The following is an 18,733-nucleotide window of genomic DNA, read 5'->3' as shown; positions in this document are numbered from 1 at the left end:
TTATCCCCCCCCCCCCCCCATCCGTTTTTTAAAAGAAAACGGAAAAAAAATTACCAAATGAATGGTGGATAGGCAGGTAAAGCTAATCTACGGGTAAGTAATGGTTGGAGAGGAGAATATAAATCTTCCCCTTTAAACCCTGCATACTTCTTTACTCCGAAATGAAGATGGAAAGCAGAGAACACACAAAGTGTAGCACTACACAAACTAATAGTCACGATGGAACCCAGCAGAGAATAAGGTTTCAGATAACACCTGTCTTTGCCAAAATGCCAGGAAAACCAGCACTGTTTATTCTTTTTTTAAGATCAAATCAATATCAATATAACCAGCAAGACAATAGTTATATACTTATTTACATATATCTATCACAAACAGTTACAGTACATATTTAGCAAAATTTCACAAACAGCCATATACTTAGCAAATATTGTGTGTGTGTCTGTGTGTGTGTGTGTGTAAGAGAGAGAGAGAGGGGGGAGAGACAGAGAGAGAGTGTGTGTGTGTCTGTGTGAGACGGTGAGAGAGAGAGAGAGAGAAGAGAGAGAGAGAGAGAGTGTGTGTGTGTGTGTGTAAGAGAGAGAGAGAGAGAGAGACCGCGAGAGAGAGAGAGTGTGTGTGTGTGTGTGTCTGTGGATGTCGTCGTTGTTCCTGTCTGTATCAGTAGTAACGTTAGCCATAAAAAAATTTGCCAAATACTTATCGGCATCTTTTCTTTTTTTCTTTTAATTGATCCGCTTTGGTAACTTCTTTTCATTTTCGCGTTTCGTCTCTCTCTGTTTGTGTAACTTTACCTCACAGAGCTCCTGTCACTCACTGTGTGTTTATCTTTCGCGTCGACCACCGTTAATGACTAGTCCATTTCATTGTGAAAATAGGGGGGTGTATGTGTAGGGACAGATAAACATGAACTGAACATTTTAACCACTACTTAAATGTTTCAATGCATTTCTTAAGAATATTAATAAAAATGTACCATGCCTTTGAAGCGTTCATGATGATAAGGGGCTCTTTTTTTTTTTTTTTTGAGGTTGGTTGGGGGCCCCCCTATACGACCGCTTGGTAGGAGGCCCCAAGCAGCCGCCTACCTATGCCTCTATGTTAAGACCGCCACTGACGGAGGGCGCGTACTGGACAGAGCCGTGCCAAGGCTGGGTCTGCCTCCTCCAGCGGCAGCGCTTGCAGGTTCACTACCTGGTCCTGGAAGGGAGTGGTAGGAACCTTGGGCACATATCCAGGCCGGGGTCTCAGGATCATGTGAGAGTAACCCGGCCCGAATTCCAGGCACGCTTCGTCAATGGAAAATGCGTGCAGGTCCCCTACCCTCTTGATGGAGGCCAGTGCAACCAGGAGCGCTGTCTTAAGCGACAGGAACTTAATCTCGACTGATTGCAGAGGCTCAAAGGGAGGCCTCTGCAGGGCGCTTAAAACCACTGAGAGGTCCTAAGAGGGAACGAGAGGAGGGCGAGGAGGATTCAGTCTCCTCGCTCCTCTCAGGAACCTGATGATCAGGTCGTGCTTCCCCAGAGACTTACCTTCAACTGCTTAGTGATATGTGGCAATGGCAGCCACATACACCTTCAGGGTGGAGGTAGACAGCCTTCGCTCTAACCCATCTTGCAGGAAGGAAAGCACGACACTGATCGAGCATCTCTGGGGGTCTTCTCGGCGAGAAGAACACCAGTTGACAAAGAGGTTCCACTTCAACGCATAGACGTGTCTCGTGGACGACGCTCTAGCGTAAGTGATAGTAGCCGCCACCACAGGTGGCAGGGTACTTAAACCTGCCTCGACCCGTCCAGGAGCCATACATGTAGTCTCCAGAGATCGGGTCGAGGGTGCCACAGGGTGCCCCGTCCCTGAGAAAGGAGGTCCTTCCTCAGAGGAATTGGCCAAGGAGGTGCTGTCGCGAGGAGTATCAGTTCGGAGAACCAGGTCTTGGTGGGCCAGTATGGGGCGACCAAAATGACCTGCTACTCGTCCTCCTTGATCTTGCACAGGGTACGTGCGAGAAGGCTCACTGGGGGAGACGCATATTTACGTGGGGCCTGCGGCCAGCTGTGCGCCAGTGCGTCTGTGCCGAGCGTGCCCTCGGTCAGAGAGTAATACAGGGTGCAATGGGATGAGTCGTGGGAGGCAAACAGATCTATCTGTGCGTCCCCAAACTGGTCCCATATCAGCTGGACCGACTGGGGATGGAGTCGCCATTCGCCAGAGACTGGACAGAGCCGTGACAGCTCGTCAGCTGCACAGTTCCAAACTCCTGGAATGTGGATATCACGAAGGGACGTCGGGTGCTTCTGACTCCATAAGATGAGGTGGCGTGCGAGTTGCGACATACGGCGAGAGCGTAGACCCCCCTGGTGGTTGATGTACACTACTTTTGCGGTATTGTCTGAATGGACTAGTACGTGTTGACCCTTGATCAACACCCGGAAGCGGTGCAGGGCAAGGCGTAGTGCCAGCAACTCGAGGCAATTGACATGCATGAGGCGCTGGGGTCCTGTCCAGGAGCCCGCGGCTGCATGCCCATTGCACATGGTGCCCCAACCCGTGGCAGAGGCATCTGTGGAGACAACAACATGCCTGGAAACTCGTTCTAGGGGAACACCGGCCCGTAGAAAGCTGAGGTTCCTCCACGGGGTGAAGGTCTGACGGCAGGTCGGAGTCACTGGAACTCTGAGCGTACCGTGATGCCATGCACACCTCGGGACTCGATCGCGAAGCCACAGCTGAAGCGGTCTCATATGAAGCAATCCGAGTGGCGTTGCCACGGCTGCGGATGCCATATGCCCCAGGAGCCTCTGAAAAAGTTTCAGTGGGACCGCACTCTTACCCTCGAACTGTCGAAGACAAGCTCGTAAGCTGCGCGGACATGGCGACCGAGTCTATCTCCATACCGAGAAAAGAGATCCTCTGCACGGGGCAAAGTTTGCTCTTCTCCCAGTTGACCCGAAGGCCCAGACGGGCTAGGTGCCGGAACACAAGGTCTCTGTGTTCGCAGACCTGGTTTCGAGAGTGTGCTAGGATTAGCCAGTCATCGAGATAAGTTAGGACGCGAACCCCTTGTTCGCGAAGGGGAAAAAGGGCCGCCTCAACAATCTTCGTAAAGACGCGAGGAGACAGAGCCAACCCGAATGGGAGAGCCGCGTACTGATATGCCTGCCCCTCGAAAGCAAACCGAAGAAACGGTCTGTGTCGAGGTAAAATGGAGAAAGTAGGCGTCCTTCAGGTCTATCGCTGCAAACCAATCCTGGGGCCGAACACATTCGAAAATGCGTTTGGCCGTGAGCATCTTGAACGGCAGCCGGTGAAGGGTGCGGCTCAAAACGCGCAGGTCCAGGATCGGTCGTAACCAACCGGTTTTCTTGGGAACAATGAAGTAGGGGCTGTAAAACCCTGACTTCATCTCGGCTGGAGGGACTGCCTCGATTGCACCCTTCGCAGGGTGGCAACCTCCGCTCTCATGATCTCATTGTCACCGACCACCGTAAAGCGGACTCCCCTGAAGTGGGGAGGAGACCGTGCAAACTGAATCGCATAGCCGAGCCTGATAGTTCGGGCGACCCAACGGGACAGATTGGGGAGCTCTAACCAAGCCCCCAAAAACTGATCCAGTGGAATCATCCGAGCCACAAGCGTCCCCCGGAGGGGGAGCGGAGAGATCGGCACAGGCGAGGGTGGCATAGCGATATATAGTGGCATACAATATGTTTAATCGCCTCAGACTGCTTCTGGGCGGTCGAGAACTGCTGGGCAAAGTCCTCAACCGCACCGCCAAAAAGGCCAGCCTGGGATATGGGGGCATCAAGCAGACGAGTCCGCTCAGCGTCCCGCATATCAGCCAGGTTCAGCCAGAGGTGACGTTCCTGGACCACGTTAGTGGCCATCACCTGACCCAGGGAGCGTGCGGCCACTTTCGTCGCCTGGAGAGGGAGGTCAGTGGCAGCACACTGTTCGTCAAACGTCCCTGGATCAGTCCCGCCCTCGTGCATGTCTCTGAGCAGCTGGGCCTGGTAGACCTGCAAGGTGCTCATCGCATGCATGGCCGCAGCCGCCTGTCCTGCAGCTCTATAAGACCTCACCACCATAGCTGACGAGAACCTACAGGCCTTGGACGGGTTCTTTGGATCACCACGAGAGGCTCTGCGGACACAGTTACATCGCAACAGAGCGCTCCACCGCAGGGACCCCAGTGTACCCATGGGCAACTGCACCGTCGAGGGGGGGAAAGGCGGAGAAAGTCAACGAACGTTCACGGGAGGTCAAAGGAGCCTTCCATGACTTCGCCAACTCCTCATGCAGTTCCGGGAAGAAAGGAATTGGGGTTGGCTGAGGCTTTGCAGCGGCAGCCGCACCCAAAAACCTATCGTCCAACCGCGAGCGAGCGGGACAGGGCGGAGGGTTCCACTCTAGCCCGATGCTCGCGGCTGCCCGAGACAGCATAGCAGTCATTTCGGGATCCGATACGGGCAACGCTGAGACTCCCGAGGGAGGCAACGCAGCCACATCATCACTTCCCAATGACTCAGGCTCATCTTGTAATGCCGCGATAGACATTGCGTCCTCCTCTGGAGCACCGAATGAATCACGTGGGACCTCCTTAGAAAGCCCCGCCTGAATCACTGCGGCACTCGCGGGTTGCAACACTGGAGAGGGGGGCGTGGTCCGAGGACGTGTCATCGGATCACTCCACACCGTAACCCTCAGATCACCCGGTCCCCCAGCCGAATTACTAGCCCTGTTAGAGGAACAGGTGGTGGAGGATACGGGGACGTGGATACGGGTGGTGGATACGGGGACTCTCACTTTCAGATCATTGAGTCTCGATCTCAGTGTAGCGATGGTCATTTTCCCACAAAAAGAACATGAGACATCCACGAGTGCTGCTTTTGCATGCTTAAAGCCCAGACACACAAAACAACACTCGTGCCCATCAGAAGATGACAGATATCAACCGCAACCAGAAAAACACGGGCGAGACATCTTTAAAAAGACGCCCACCGTGCACTCTTTTAGGAGAGGAAGCTCTACAGCGCTGAGGCGACCAGGGAGAAAACAACGAGTCCAGCAGACCGCAACACAGACCGCAGGCAAAGTGAAGACTCGCTGGGTACCGCCGTCACACCAACACTGGAGAGCCGCTCGTCTCGAAGAGGTGAGTCACTTGTAAACTCAGGTCTTGTGGCTTGTGGAGTGAAGATATGCTCTTGGCTCCGATGCGAAAACATACTGTGTTTGCGTCCACTTCCTCCTTTTATACTCACGGGGTGAGGTGGAGATACGCTATGCAAATTCCGCAGACCCATGGCATTTCTTTGCCATTGGCTCGTTTTTTAATACTCGAAGAGGATTGGCTTTCTATGCGAAACCCCCCATTCTCCGTCATCCGACGTAACTCGGAGCGACTATGAAAGGGAACAATATTTCAGAGATAGGCATTATTACTCAGAATTGAATGCTCTAGCTAAATATTTAAGGTCTTCCTGTGAACAAGAGGAAATAATGTTCTGCAGAAAAGACTATATAATTTATGTAAATCCATCAGTAGCACAGATTCAGTGACTGCTGTTGGAAAGGATTGTTGTCCTCACGCTGTTCTCCCATGGCCCTGAGGTCCTGGTGGACGGCATTACTCCTCCAGGTTCAGGCAGTCGGCAGGAGTCCCCTGTTCCCTGCTCCTCCCCATCATGACGGTCGGTAGCACACTCCGGCCCAATGGCGAACGGCGGTGACTCCTCCGTTCCCTCACGGAAGGCAGCCACTCCGCCAGCACCCAGGGGGCCGGCAGCGATCTCGTCTTTCCCCCCCGGCAACTCACTCCAGCTATCGGGTGTGATTTGTGCACTTTTTGGCGATCGCTAAGCAAACTGAACGGTGAACTAACGTGTACACGCTCGCAAGCCGTCTGGCCAAAATCCCATAGTATAGAGCTCCGGCAGCTGACGTCACGCAATCTAAACTCCGCCGTTTTGGCAGGCAAATCAGGAGAGTGCCAGAGCGGCTGTGATATCTATAGCGGTTGAATGATTTAAAGTCTATTTAAAATTTAAAACCATAAAATTTCCAAATGACTTCGGGGAATGTTTAAACTGTTGATTAACCCATTTAATCCCACCATAAAGATATAAAAGAATAATTTTACAATAGTGTCAGTAAAGATATTATCATTATCCCATAAAACACAATGTTTCACACACTTTCCATAAACGGTCTCTCTCTTTTTTTTTTTTTTTTTATTGATTATTTCAATGGACAACTAATGACACATCATTAGGATATTTTCATGTCTGGGAAAAATTTGGGAAAGTCAAAAAAGACTTGAAGATACTCCCTTTACCAGTAATAAATTTTTCTATGACCCTCCAAAACGATTGTGAAAAAGCATGATCCTCCCCGATAATTTATTGATTACTTCTGTACTGGTTTGCGCTTGGCAAAGATGTTCAGATAGCCTTTTTTAAAATTTATTTATTTTTATTTTTTTACAACTAACAAACGACTAAACTCCTAAGTCCTAAACTCCTACTAAGGCTGTAAAAATATACCAAAATTTGGTTCGTATCATGATTTTTTTATTTTAGATTTAAAAAAATAATAATACAAAAAATATCACGTTTTTGGTGCTGATGCATGGTGCGTTCATGTAACAAGGCGGCGCTCCAAAGTATATAAAAGCTGCAAAGAACCGGCAAAGGTAATGATTATGAATATGTCAAATATAGCAAGGAGACATTTGAATTGTTTATTATTAAACAAGGTTTTTCTGTGTCAGTGTGTCGTCTTCAAGATATGAAGTTGATGATGCTGACTCGCGATCTTCACAGTAACGAACCAGAGAGAAATGCACATTTCATATGGATTATTACATTAGCATGCAGAGATCATGTTTTTCGTTTTTTAAATGTTCTGTTTTAAAAGTAGACATCACGCTTTCTATACATTTATAAGGTTTGTGAGGCAAGTAGCCTAGCAACATTTACGGTGAGTTTCGGTTTATTTATGAGAGTCCAGTTCACGTGCCGGCATCTGTTTCTTTTCTATCGTCTTCTACATTTACGTCTTATTTATTTCATCAAGGCAATTGGTTGATGAAACATTAATTAAAATAGGATGAATTGTATAAGATACAATTAGCCTACTTTAAAGAAAGGCTGTGCTTTCTGAAGTCTGTGAAAGCTTTAAAGTCACTTTCACATCGGTCTATAATGGAGAACTGTCATGTCCATTACATTTTTTCCCTCATAAATGCACGAAAAATAAAATAAATAAAAATATTGTATGTTCTGTGGAGGCTGACTCTTCTTCCTCCTGTATACTTTCAGGAAAACTATCAGTTCCTTTATCAATACACATGAAAAGCACCCCAGGGGCATTACAGATATACATAGATTATACATAGATTATATGTATTTTTGAATTAAAGTGTTCTGTGAACTCTGTTGCCTTGAAACTAAAGCTGCCGTCATTCATTCACGTCCCGGTCCGCCTTGCCTGCCAATATGGCGGTTTAAACAGAGTAGATCACGTGACATCCGGAGCTCTGTTCAGGCGTCAGACGTAAGATTTGAGACGTCACATGTCACGGTCACGTGTGGGAGCTGCGCTCAAAGTGCGCGACAGCGTGGTGGCGACAAAGCTGAAAAATATGGAAAGCCAAAAGGGTCAAATTTCGCCACTATCCAAACGCTTTTCATTCTCAAAACGCCGGTGTTTACGGCGTTTAAGACGAAAAGACGCCGCAAATTACGGCGTACTGTGGTACAAACGCCATAAATTACAGCGTTTACAAAGCAAATTCGCCGTCATTTTCGGCCTTTTTTTTATCCAGCCAATGACGCCGTTTCTGACGCCGCAGGCCACCCACAGTGCGCCGTTATTTGTTGTGCGCTTCTGTCTGACAAAGACGGCGTAAAAAGCGCCGTTTTGTATAACATTAAAAGCAGCCCCACCATTTCTTCAAAGTTCAGCCCATCTAATGGATGGAAAGACATATATAGTAGATTGTCGATCTGAATAGCGATCCGTCTATAAGGTTCTGTTTTTGAAATGTTATCCTGTCAAATTTTTATTTCTTCATTGGGCACGTGTAGGGATGGGACGATAACCGGTTTCACTATAAACCGTGATAAAATGTACTGACGGTTAGTATTATCGATTAAAATTTAATTATCATTAAAACCGTGTTTGATTATCGCGATTTTAATAACTCACTGAATCCTGTCGGCCAGTCTGACGCAGGCGCGCAGCACGCAATATTTTTTTAAATTACTATTCGAGAAGGAATGGTGGAAGGCAGTGACAGTGCTCAGGAGATTTTTTAGCCTTTTAAGAGGACCAAATCTGAGGTGTGGTCATATTTTGGGTTTTACAAAAGTCCTGAGGGAAACTTGATCGAGGATGGTCACCCTGTCTGCCGAACAAAAAGTCACTGCAGTAGAAACACTTCAAATCTGCCGAGTCGTCTTGTGATCATCACCCGAACGCAAGGCAAGTTAACTTTCACCTCAATACCAAAACTACGTCTGGGAAACAATTGGGCACGAAATGTTGTTTTGAGTTGAAACATTTTATGTCACTCACTTGAAATAGACGTCAAGCTTCCGCGAAGAAAAGTTCGTAGCAAGTGGATTTGAGCCAAAGACGAACGAACAACTTCAAACAAGACTAAGAGTGATATTTTAAGGGACAGTTTGTTTGTTTGTTTGTTTGTTTATTAAGATCCCCATTAGCTACTGCAAAAGCAGTTGCTATTCTTCCTGGGGTCTATACTTCAACACAAAAAATATTCTTAACATAAAACCATACATTTTGTAGACAAGAAGGAGTGTACATATACATACATAACAACACTGCAACGTACTAAGAAACACTAAAAAGTATAGATGCATCACATATTAAACCGATTGTATTTTTACCACATAATTATGGGGACATATTGAATTGATAATGAGTTTAGCTAATGTTTTAAATCTTACCTGTTTATGAATTCATTTTGTAAAACAATCGTCCAGACGAGATATATCACACCAATATTATCAAACTCTGTAAGCAATAAATCAACTCTGATTTCATTTTTGCAATACAATCAAAAACCGGAGACACAAGACGGCAAGTTGTATTTGAATGAAACAAGAGCGCGCGTCCGTTGTGATATAGATGTGCGCTATGTAATAATGCGTTGCTATTGACGACGGGCATTATAAAGAAGCAAATGCCATAGAATAGAATCTTGCCTAAAAAACTGCATAGAGAGGCTTGTTTTATTTGTTGTTTGTTGATTTTCAATTATAAAACTTGTTGAAATGTTTTCAGTGTGAGCATCAGTTCTTTTTTAGCACTTTCATAAATTTTTAACAAAACCGTGATAATATTGATAATCACGATTATTTTGGACACTATAATCGTGATATGAAATTTTCATACCGTCCCATCCCTAGGCACGTGTAGGCTATCGCTTTTCCTTTATTGTAGATGTAGATGTAGATATATAGTATGATTCAAGCCTCTGTTTACATTCATGTCTGTGAAATACATTAGATTACCCAATTAAATTTATGTCTTCAGTAGGGCGGTGGTCTGCGTGCACGGCTGTCAGTGTCGTTTTGCTCTTAGTGACAGAGGTTCGACTCCCAGGTCCAACCCTATTTTTATCTGCTTCGTTTCTTTTGTATTGCCTTAAATACAGGGCTTAAAACAGCTGCTGCTGTCATTTACTCACTCAGTTGTCAGCTATCGGGTAGTATGTCTTTTAAATTTCGAAAGACTACCCGATAGCTGATAACTGAGTGAGTAAATGACAGCAGCAGCTGTTTTAAGCCCGCTGATGTGGGTCCCTATTGCTGATTATATAATGACGTAGATGGGCCATACCTGTCAAGTCAAGTCAAGTCACATTTATTTATATAGCGCTTTTCACAATACAGATTGTATCAAAGCAGCTTCACAGTGATAACATGAAAGTAGTACAACACAGATCAATAATATTGTTAAATATTAAATATTAAATAACCCCAACCAAGCAAGCCAAAAGCAAGGCGACAGTGGCAAGGAACCAAAACTCCATCAGATTGGATGGAGAAAAAAAACCTTGGGAGAACCCAGGCTCAGTCGGGGGCCAGTTCTCCTCTGGCTTACAATCATATTGTTTATATATAAATATTAAATATAAATATTGTTTATGTATAAAACGGCGCCATAACATATCGCAGGCGTTGAGTCGTCTCTTCACAGGCGTTGGTCTTCTCATCACAGGCGTTGGGGCAGCCGAAATCCCCGTGAGAGGCTGGATACAAGTTTTAGATTTGAAAATAAGGGAAATTTTCTGCCGCCCACCGTGAACAGTCCAAGGGGGTAATCCATCAGCCGGAAGTTGAAGCTGCCTCCGGGGGCCGCCATTGTAGCGTACTATCCATAGATATCTATATAAAGGCTAGATATGTCGTCCACACTGCTGACCAATGGAGGTCAACGTCTGCACCTGGCGGCCATCTTGTCACAGTCAGCTCGCTCACTCGTAACATTGTGTTAAAGGGTTAGTTCACCCAAAAATGAAAATTCTGTCAGTATTTACTCACCCTCATGTTGTTCCAACCCCGTAAGACCTTCGTTCATCTTCGGAACACAAATTAAGATATTTAGGATATTAAAATCGCTCCTGCATACAGTCCATAGGCTTCTTGAGGGACTGGCTCTTGCTGTCCTCGAAAAGTAATTGAAGACATCGTTAAAATAGTCCAAGTGACTACAGGGGCTCAATCTTAAGTTTATCAAACGACGAGAACACTTTTGTGCGCAAAAAAACAACAAAAATAACGACTTTATTTCAACTATTCACTTCCTTCTCCATAAGCCTATAGTCCGTTAACGTAGTGTGATTGCGTAGAGCTACGTCACACGTAGGCTCACTATTGGTCGACGCTGGTCATGTGTGTGTGATGCGTGTGACGTACAATAACAGAAGCTTACGCTATTAAACTAGTTAGCTGACTCGCGCAGAGGGAGAAATAAACGAATAGTTGAAATAAAGTCGTTATTTTTGTTGTTTTTTTGCGCACAAAAGTGTTCTCGTCGTTTGATAAACTTAAGATTGAGCCCCTGTAGTCACTTGGACTATTTTAACGATGTCTTTTATGACTTTTCGGGGACGGCAAGAGCCAGTCCCTCAAGAAGCCTATGGACTGTATGCAGGAGCGATTTTAATATCTTAAATATCTTAATTCGTTTTCCGAAGATGAACGAAGGTCTTACGGGGTTGGGACAACATGAGGGTGAGTAAATACTGACAGAATTTTCATTTTTGGGTGAACTAACCCTTTAATGGTACATCTACTATTTAAATGACCATAACTTGCTAAATTTTTTACCGATTTTCAAACGGTTTGTTTTGTTATAAACGTCAGAGATGTAGTTATGACACTGCATACTTATGAATAAAAAGTGTATAAATAAATAGTCATCCAGATAATTATAGCCACGTTAATAAAGTTTGTAAGAAACCAAACCGTTTGTAAATCCGTCAAGATTTCAACGAGATAAGAGTATTTGTGTTCGTGCTGACCACTCATCTTACATTAGCTTGTCTGTGACAAGATGGCCGCCGGTGATGACGATGGAAACTCCGCCGTAACACATCTAGCCTCTATGGTACTATCACCTGCTGTTAGCATCCCATTGACTCATTTTGGCGTCACTTTGACAGCGAATAACTAAGGCGTCCAAAGACTCCATTTGTCCATTATTTATTTCTAAAGAAACACAACAATGTATAAAAGGTTCCATTACCTTGTAGCTTATGTTGTGCACCATGGTTTTGCACCATGTATTTTATATTGTATATTATGCATGATCACATTGAATTGCTGTGAATTGCTGTGTTTTCTTTTGTGTGAGTTGTGGTGATATTTTGTGTGGATTGTTGTCTCTTTTTTTTTTGCAAAGCAGTATTCCCATAGCCACACCTCTCTTTTTGATCATTAATTGACTAAGTGATGGATTTTTGGGTGGAGCGTTGAATATGTCCCCTATAAAAAAAAACATAACCACTGTGACTGAGACTGATGGTGGCAGCATAGGCAACCCGCAACTGAAGTCAATACATCGAGAGCAAGAAGGAATCACGTTGTGCCTGCAACCGAGAGTGAGCGTTTCACGTGCGTTGAGACCCGGTTGAGACGGCTTATGGCTATGTGAGATTGCAGCACACTGTAGACGAGTAACCACAACGTCGACGTTTCGCGGAACACTGCCGGAGGAGCGGCGGTGAGACGGGCTGAGGACCGCCTGCGAGAGATTACCGGGAGGCTGAGGGAAAGAGTGGAGATAACTGCTGTGGTTCTTCTGCCGTGAACACATTGGACTGGATAGCAGGGTTGCTGTCCAGTCATTTTGTGAGTACATTTGACTTCTTTATTGCGGTGCGCCTATCAGTTCCAGTTTATTTGCCTCGCCACGGACGAGGACGACTTGTTGGGCATAATTTTATTTGAGTGACTGTTGAATCCGGCCGACATTTTAAAGGGGTTTTACTTGACTTAATAAACTGAAATTGTGTAGATGCAAGTGATGTGAGTGGGACGTCGTATGCTGGCAGTTTTTCTCTTTTTCTTTGTGTTCCAGCATCGATTAATTCTGGCCTCTATGTGTGACTGGAGCGTGTACGGACGTCGGCTGTATATGGATGCCTAAGAGAGACTAAGTCGAACTTTGGCGTGCCGAGGATTGGAACTCTGGATTTGCTCTTTTTATTTTTTATTTTTGATCAATCGCCTTGCAATTAATTTTTTGTAATAAAATCGTTATTTTACTCTGTCTTTGGGGTGTTGTTTTCCACTGTTCCCTACTCCGACAAAGAACCTGATTTTTCTTTATTGAGTTCCTGGAGTCTCAGTTTCCACTCTAGGTGGCGTAGTCGGCTACAAAGTTAAATATACATTTTATTAGTCATTCGGCCCCTGACACTTACGTTATGGCCCCGTAGAAGCCGTTTTAGTAAATATAGGCTAAAAATTGCGTCATAACCACTCGACTTTCCGTCGCACAGTAGAGAATTTACTGTATAGACAGGAGGAGAAGCGCGCAGGCAGTCTTTTACTGTCTGAAGTCAGCCCATAGCATAGAAAGAGCTCATAAAAGCAACGCGACAAATCATTTCAACACCGTTTTTCAGGAATTGGAAATCATTCGATATGTGGCAAGTGAATAAAGTAACATTTATCCACGAACTTTAAATTATTTATTTACTACAAAAACTATATGGGGGGATGGGGAAATTATCAGGAAATTATACAGGCAATGAAAAACAAAAAACATCTCAATGTCTATTGTGGTTAACATTGTTCCTTAATTTATTTACAGATCTAGATGAATGTGATCTCGTTCGGAAGCCATATGTACAAAAGTCCTAGCCTACATAATGTGAAATAAAGAAAAACGGTTTTGTTTAAGTGTTTTTTTTACCATGATTTCTTAGCCAAAACTGCATGATTTAACACCTAGCTCACAATTCTTTATATATTGGAATATTATATGGTCACATGTAATATTGAATGGATACGAAAATGACTCGAGGGGACAGTATTTTATATTATTGTTCCTGGGCTTAAGTTATACTAATAAGTATTTTTGGATGGGCTATTATTCTGTTTAATGTAGAAGGAAACGAAAAAGAAGGGGGGGAAATGTACATTTGTGTGTATGTGTGCATGTATGTGTGCATATGTGCCTATATCTGAATCATTTTAATCATTTAAATTATCAGCTGTCACCTTGCCTGTGCCAGATGAGCTGCATGAATCACGTCCATGGGGCTGCTTTGACAGGGGCAACCACACACACAGACACACACACACACAACTCTCTTAAAATGTTACTGTTATTAAACTGCACACATCTATACATACTGTACATATCTGTTTATATTGTTCACACTGCATACCCATATGATTTGCTCATAATGCTACTGCACTTCACATATCCTTACTATAAACCATACCACTAGGTTAACAGTATACTACTGTCTACACTGCACTGCCATTTACTATTTACTATATATACTACACTACTTGTCTATACTGTACTTTTTCTGCTCATTGACAATAAAGATAAATCTAATCTAATTTAATCTATAGGTGTCTTGACACCTCCCTTATCAATAATGTGTAGGCCACTGACTTTTGAATATGTATCAGTAGGAAATTCGGTAACACTTTAAAATAATGGTCAGTAGTTAACAAGTAGCTATGCAGGAAGTAATAGGTAGTACTGCATTAACACCGAAGTTAATACTATTAACTAATATGGAAGCAATATTAACTAATCATTAAGTAATAGGTAATTTAGTACAAAGGTAGTTCCTTGGTAGGTATTTGATTGTTACTAAAGAAATATATCCTCATTGAGAACTACTTGTGAACTAAGAAATAATAACCAATTAATTACTAATCACAAAAGTAACATGTCTAAAAAGTGAACAATTGTGGGGGTTTTACTCTTAACATGGTCATAACATTTCAGAAGCACGTGCCTCAAATGGGTTCTTTGTGGAAACCAGTTTATGAAGTTTATAGATCCCCCCAAATACATTAGCTAGGTTGAGATTGTGACCACTACTCTTGCCAGGATGGACGCATGTTCTCTGTTTATTTAAAACTTAAACATAAAATAATCCTAATAAAGACAGTTTTTAAAAATAAACCTTAAATAATTAGGAAGTGATGCTGACACTCTCATGATTGGATTAGTTCACTATTATGAGCTCTATATGTCAGTCACATATATCTCAGACTCCAAAGACCTATAACTTTATGTTACAGTAGCTGCCTGAGGAGGACTTCTCTTTAGCACATGAATATAAACTTTGATGTTCACTTGTCAAAAACAATTAGCATCTTTAATGAAGAAATTGGCTGCATTTATGTTACGATAAGCGCAAAAACCTTCCAGATTCCAGATTACAGTGTTTGTCAGAATATTAGTGCCTCACAGAACCTGTACAGTATGTGTCAAATATAAAATTAAATTTCTTGTATCATTTGTGAAAAACATGTTAACTCCTCAATAACTACTTAAGCGTTACCTTGTCATCCCCCAGGAACTACTAGTGATGTGGCCCATTATTTTAAAGTGAAAAACATGTTAACTCCTAACTAACTACAGTGGATTACATGTCTCTCGGCTCGTGTCTAAATACTTGACAAAATACCACAGATGGCGAACGCTATCAGCGGAGATGCAACCTCCGTCTGTACGGTATTCCGGAACATTCTGAGGAAAACATCAAGTCAAAAGTCATCGGTGTCTGTGTCTCAGTTGTTCCCGACTCAAACGTCTCCTTCAAAGATGACATAGATGTTGTACATCGACTGGGAAGACTGAATGAACAGGCCAATAGACCGAGACCAGTGATCATTCGCTTCGTGAGAAGATCTACGCGGGACCTGATCTGGCGGCAGGCCAAGCACTCGGAATATTTGAGGAGCCACAAGCTGAGATTCACCGAAGATTTGTCTCAAGCAGACAAGTCACTGAGGATGGAGAGGTGGCCTTTGATTGAAGACCTGTTCTATGACAACTTGTAAGTTTATACTATTGTTTATTACTTGCCTCATGCAAGTTAATTGTGGTTTAATGTTTTAAGTCACATTTATAGTTTTATAACCGGGCCCATTTTTATTTTATTTCAGTTCTAAGGGGATGGAAGTTTTTTTTTTTTTTCTGATATTGTTCTTGTTCCTTCTGTTCTTCATATATTCATGTCATTTTCGTTAGTTACACTTAATGTCAGGGGTTTAAGGTTTAATGTTAAACGTAAAGCTTTGTTTTTATTTGCCAAACAGCAGATATCCGGCTTTTGTTTCTTTCAAGAAGTTCATTCAACTCCCAAAGATATAAATTTCTGGAAAGCTCAATGGGGTAATGATGCTTGGTTTGCTCACGGGTCTGAGCGTACAGCTGGCGTTGCAATTTTAAAAAACAAATTTTCTGGGGATATTTTATTTTCTGAAGGGGATCCCCTTGGTCATTTCATTATTTTAGTTACTAAACTAGATCTGGTGACAACAATTACAATACATTTTTATGGGTACAATTCTAAAATTGAAAATGATGCTTTAATAAAAAAAATAGAGAATCAAATTTCTGTTTATCAAATTTGTCAAATTTCTGAATAAATCACTGTTTATCTAAATTCCCAAATTCACTTATTTTAATAGGGGGAGATTTTAATATCACTTTAGACAATTCCCTTGATCGATGGTGTAATGGAGAGGCGGAGGCGTGCGGATCCATATGCAGTGTAGATTTATTAAGAATAGTAATACAGGCAAGGGTCAACGATCAGCATCAATGTATAACAGACAATCCACAAGAATAACCGATATCAGGCAGGGATCAGGGCAGGCAGCAATGATCAAAATCCAGAAGAGACAGGCGAGGGTCAGGGCAGGTAGCAATGGTCGTAATCCAGAAACACAGGCAATGGTCAGGGCAGGCAGCAAACGGAGAATCAAAGTCCAAGGACAGTCGAGGGTCGATAAACAGAGAATCCAGATAAACACAAGGGAAAACGCTCAGAAATGTCGCCGGGGCAAAACAAGACTTCGCACTGATTGAGAGTCAGCGGGCTGTTTATATAGGAAGGTAAATAAGGAACACCTGTGCCGGTGATTAGACCTAGGTACGGGGCTTATGGGAAATGCAGTTCAATACTCGGGAGACGGAGCTCTATGATGAGCGGAGAGAGCCACAGAGGAGCGATTCATGACAGAGCCCCCCTCCTGCGAGCGGCTCCTGAAGCGAGGATGTGTGCGACGCCGAGGTCTTCCACGGGGTCTCGGGGCAGGTTTAGTGGGGTGTTGTTGATGGAACTCGGAGATCAATGACGGATCCAGAACATCCTGGGACTTTACCCACGATCTCTCCTCAGGACCATACCCCTCCCAGTCGATCAGATACTGTAGTTCCCTGCCTCGGCGTCTTGAGTCAAGAATCTCTCTCACCCGGTAAGCCTCCTCGCCTTCGATGATGATGGGAGGGGAGCTCGTCTCCGCAACCTCGTCCTGGTCCCTCTCTCCACTCGGAGCTCCGGCAGGTTTGAGCAATGAGACATGGAAAGTGGGAGAGATACGGTAAGTAGGTGGCAATGCAAGTCGGTATGACACAGGGGTGATTTGTCTGAGAATCTTGAATGGACCCACGTACCTAGGGCTCAGCTTCTTGCTGGGAAGATGGAGGCGTAGGTCCCTGGATGACAGCCAGACCCATTGTCCTGGTTGATAGTTGTGCCCTCCTCTCCGATGACGGTCCGCTTGCTCTCTGAAACGTCGAACTGCACGTTGTAAGTGAACATGAGCACTATTCCAGGTCTCCTCACTTCTCCGAAGCCAATCGTCAATGGCCGGTAAATCTGTGGGTTCCCCGGACCAGGGAAATAGAGGTGGTTGATAACCCAGGATGCATTGGATTGGCGTTAGACCTGTGGAAGGCTTACGTAAGGAATTTTGAGCATATTCAGCCCACACCAGAAAACGACTCCACTCCTGTTGGTTTTGGTTGCAGTATGTCCGCAGGAAACGAGTGAGTTCCTGGTTAAGCCTCTCTACTTGTCCATTGGCCTGTGGATGATATCCGGAGGTTAAACTGACATTGATATTCAATTTTTCACATAGAGCATGCCATACCCGAGACGTGAACTGAGGACCCCTGTCAGACACGATATCCTCGGGTAGTCCGTACAGCCGAAACACCTGTTGCATCAAAGCCTCTGCTGTCTGTAGCGCTGTGGGAAGTTTGACCAATGGAATGAACCGACAAGCCTTAGAAAACCGGTCGACCACCGTTAGAATGGTTGTGAAATTCTGTGAGGAAGGAAGATTGGTAACAAAGTCAATTGCGATATGGGACCATGGGCGTTGTGGTACGGGAAGTGGTTGGAGTAATCCGGCAGGTCTCTGGTGAGATGATTTAGAGATGTTACATGCAATGCATTGCTTTACGAAGGAGATAACGTCCGCCTGAAGCGTTGACCACCAGAATCGGTTCATGACTAGGTGAGTAGTGGCTGTGATTCCTGGATGGCCTGAACTGGGAGTATTATGCACCCATTCCAGTACTCGAGTGCGAAGGCGAGTCGGTACATATGTACGATCTGGAGGACAGTCTGAAGGTGGTTGCTCCTCCTGCTGAGCGGCTGAAATCTCTGTCATGATATCCCACTGGATGGGAGCCACGATGACGGCGGGAGGCAGAATGGGTTCTGAGGTGTGAGCATTGGGTGAACTATCAAATTGTCTTGAGAGAGAGTCCGCCTTACCGTTCTTGGATCCTGGACGGTACGTCACTTTGAAGTCGAATCGACTAAAGAACAAGGACCACCTGGCCTGTCTGGGATTCAGTCTCTTGGCTGTCTTGATGTACTCAAGGTTACGGTGATCAGTTAGAACGGTGAATGGAAGATGCGCCCCCTCCAACCAATGCCGCCATTCCTCCAAGGCTGCCTTCATGGCTAGAAGTTCCCGGTCTCCCACATCATAGTTTCTCTCAGCAGAATTTAGTTTTCGTGAATAATATGCACAAGGGAAGAGCTTCTCTGGATTGCCCTGTCGTTGTGACAGTACTGCCCCGATGCCTGTATCAGACGCATCCACTTCTACGATGAACTCTCGCTCTGGGTCGGGGTGATGCAGAATAGGAGCGGTGGTGAATCTCTCCTTCAACTGTTGAAAAGCTCTTAGAC

At 44.5% G+C, this 18,733-nt stretch overlaps 1 pseudogene; it reads left to right on the top strand.

Moving 5' to 3' along the window:
* The first annotated feature begins 3,710 nt into the window (after positions 1 to 3,710).
* On the top strand, positions 3,711 to 5,227 carry LOC148981384 (uncharacterized; annotated as a pseudogene).
* The last annotated feature ends 13,506 nt before the right edge of the window (positions 5,228 to 18,733 follow it).

Source organism: Pimephales promelas, chromosome 5 (assembly GCF_988280905.1).
Source record: "Pimephales promelas chromosome 5, fPimPro1.hap1.1, whole genome shotgun sequence".
Lineage (NCBI taxonomy): Eukaryota > Metazoa > Chordata > Actinopteri > Cypriniformes > Leuciscidae > Pimephales > Pimephales promelas.
The sequence above is the reverse complement of the archived record's forward strand: the minus strand, read 5'-3'. Positions and strand labels throughout refer to the sequence as shown.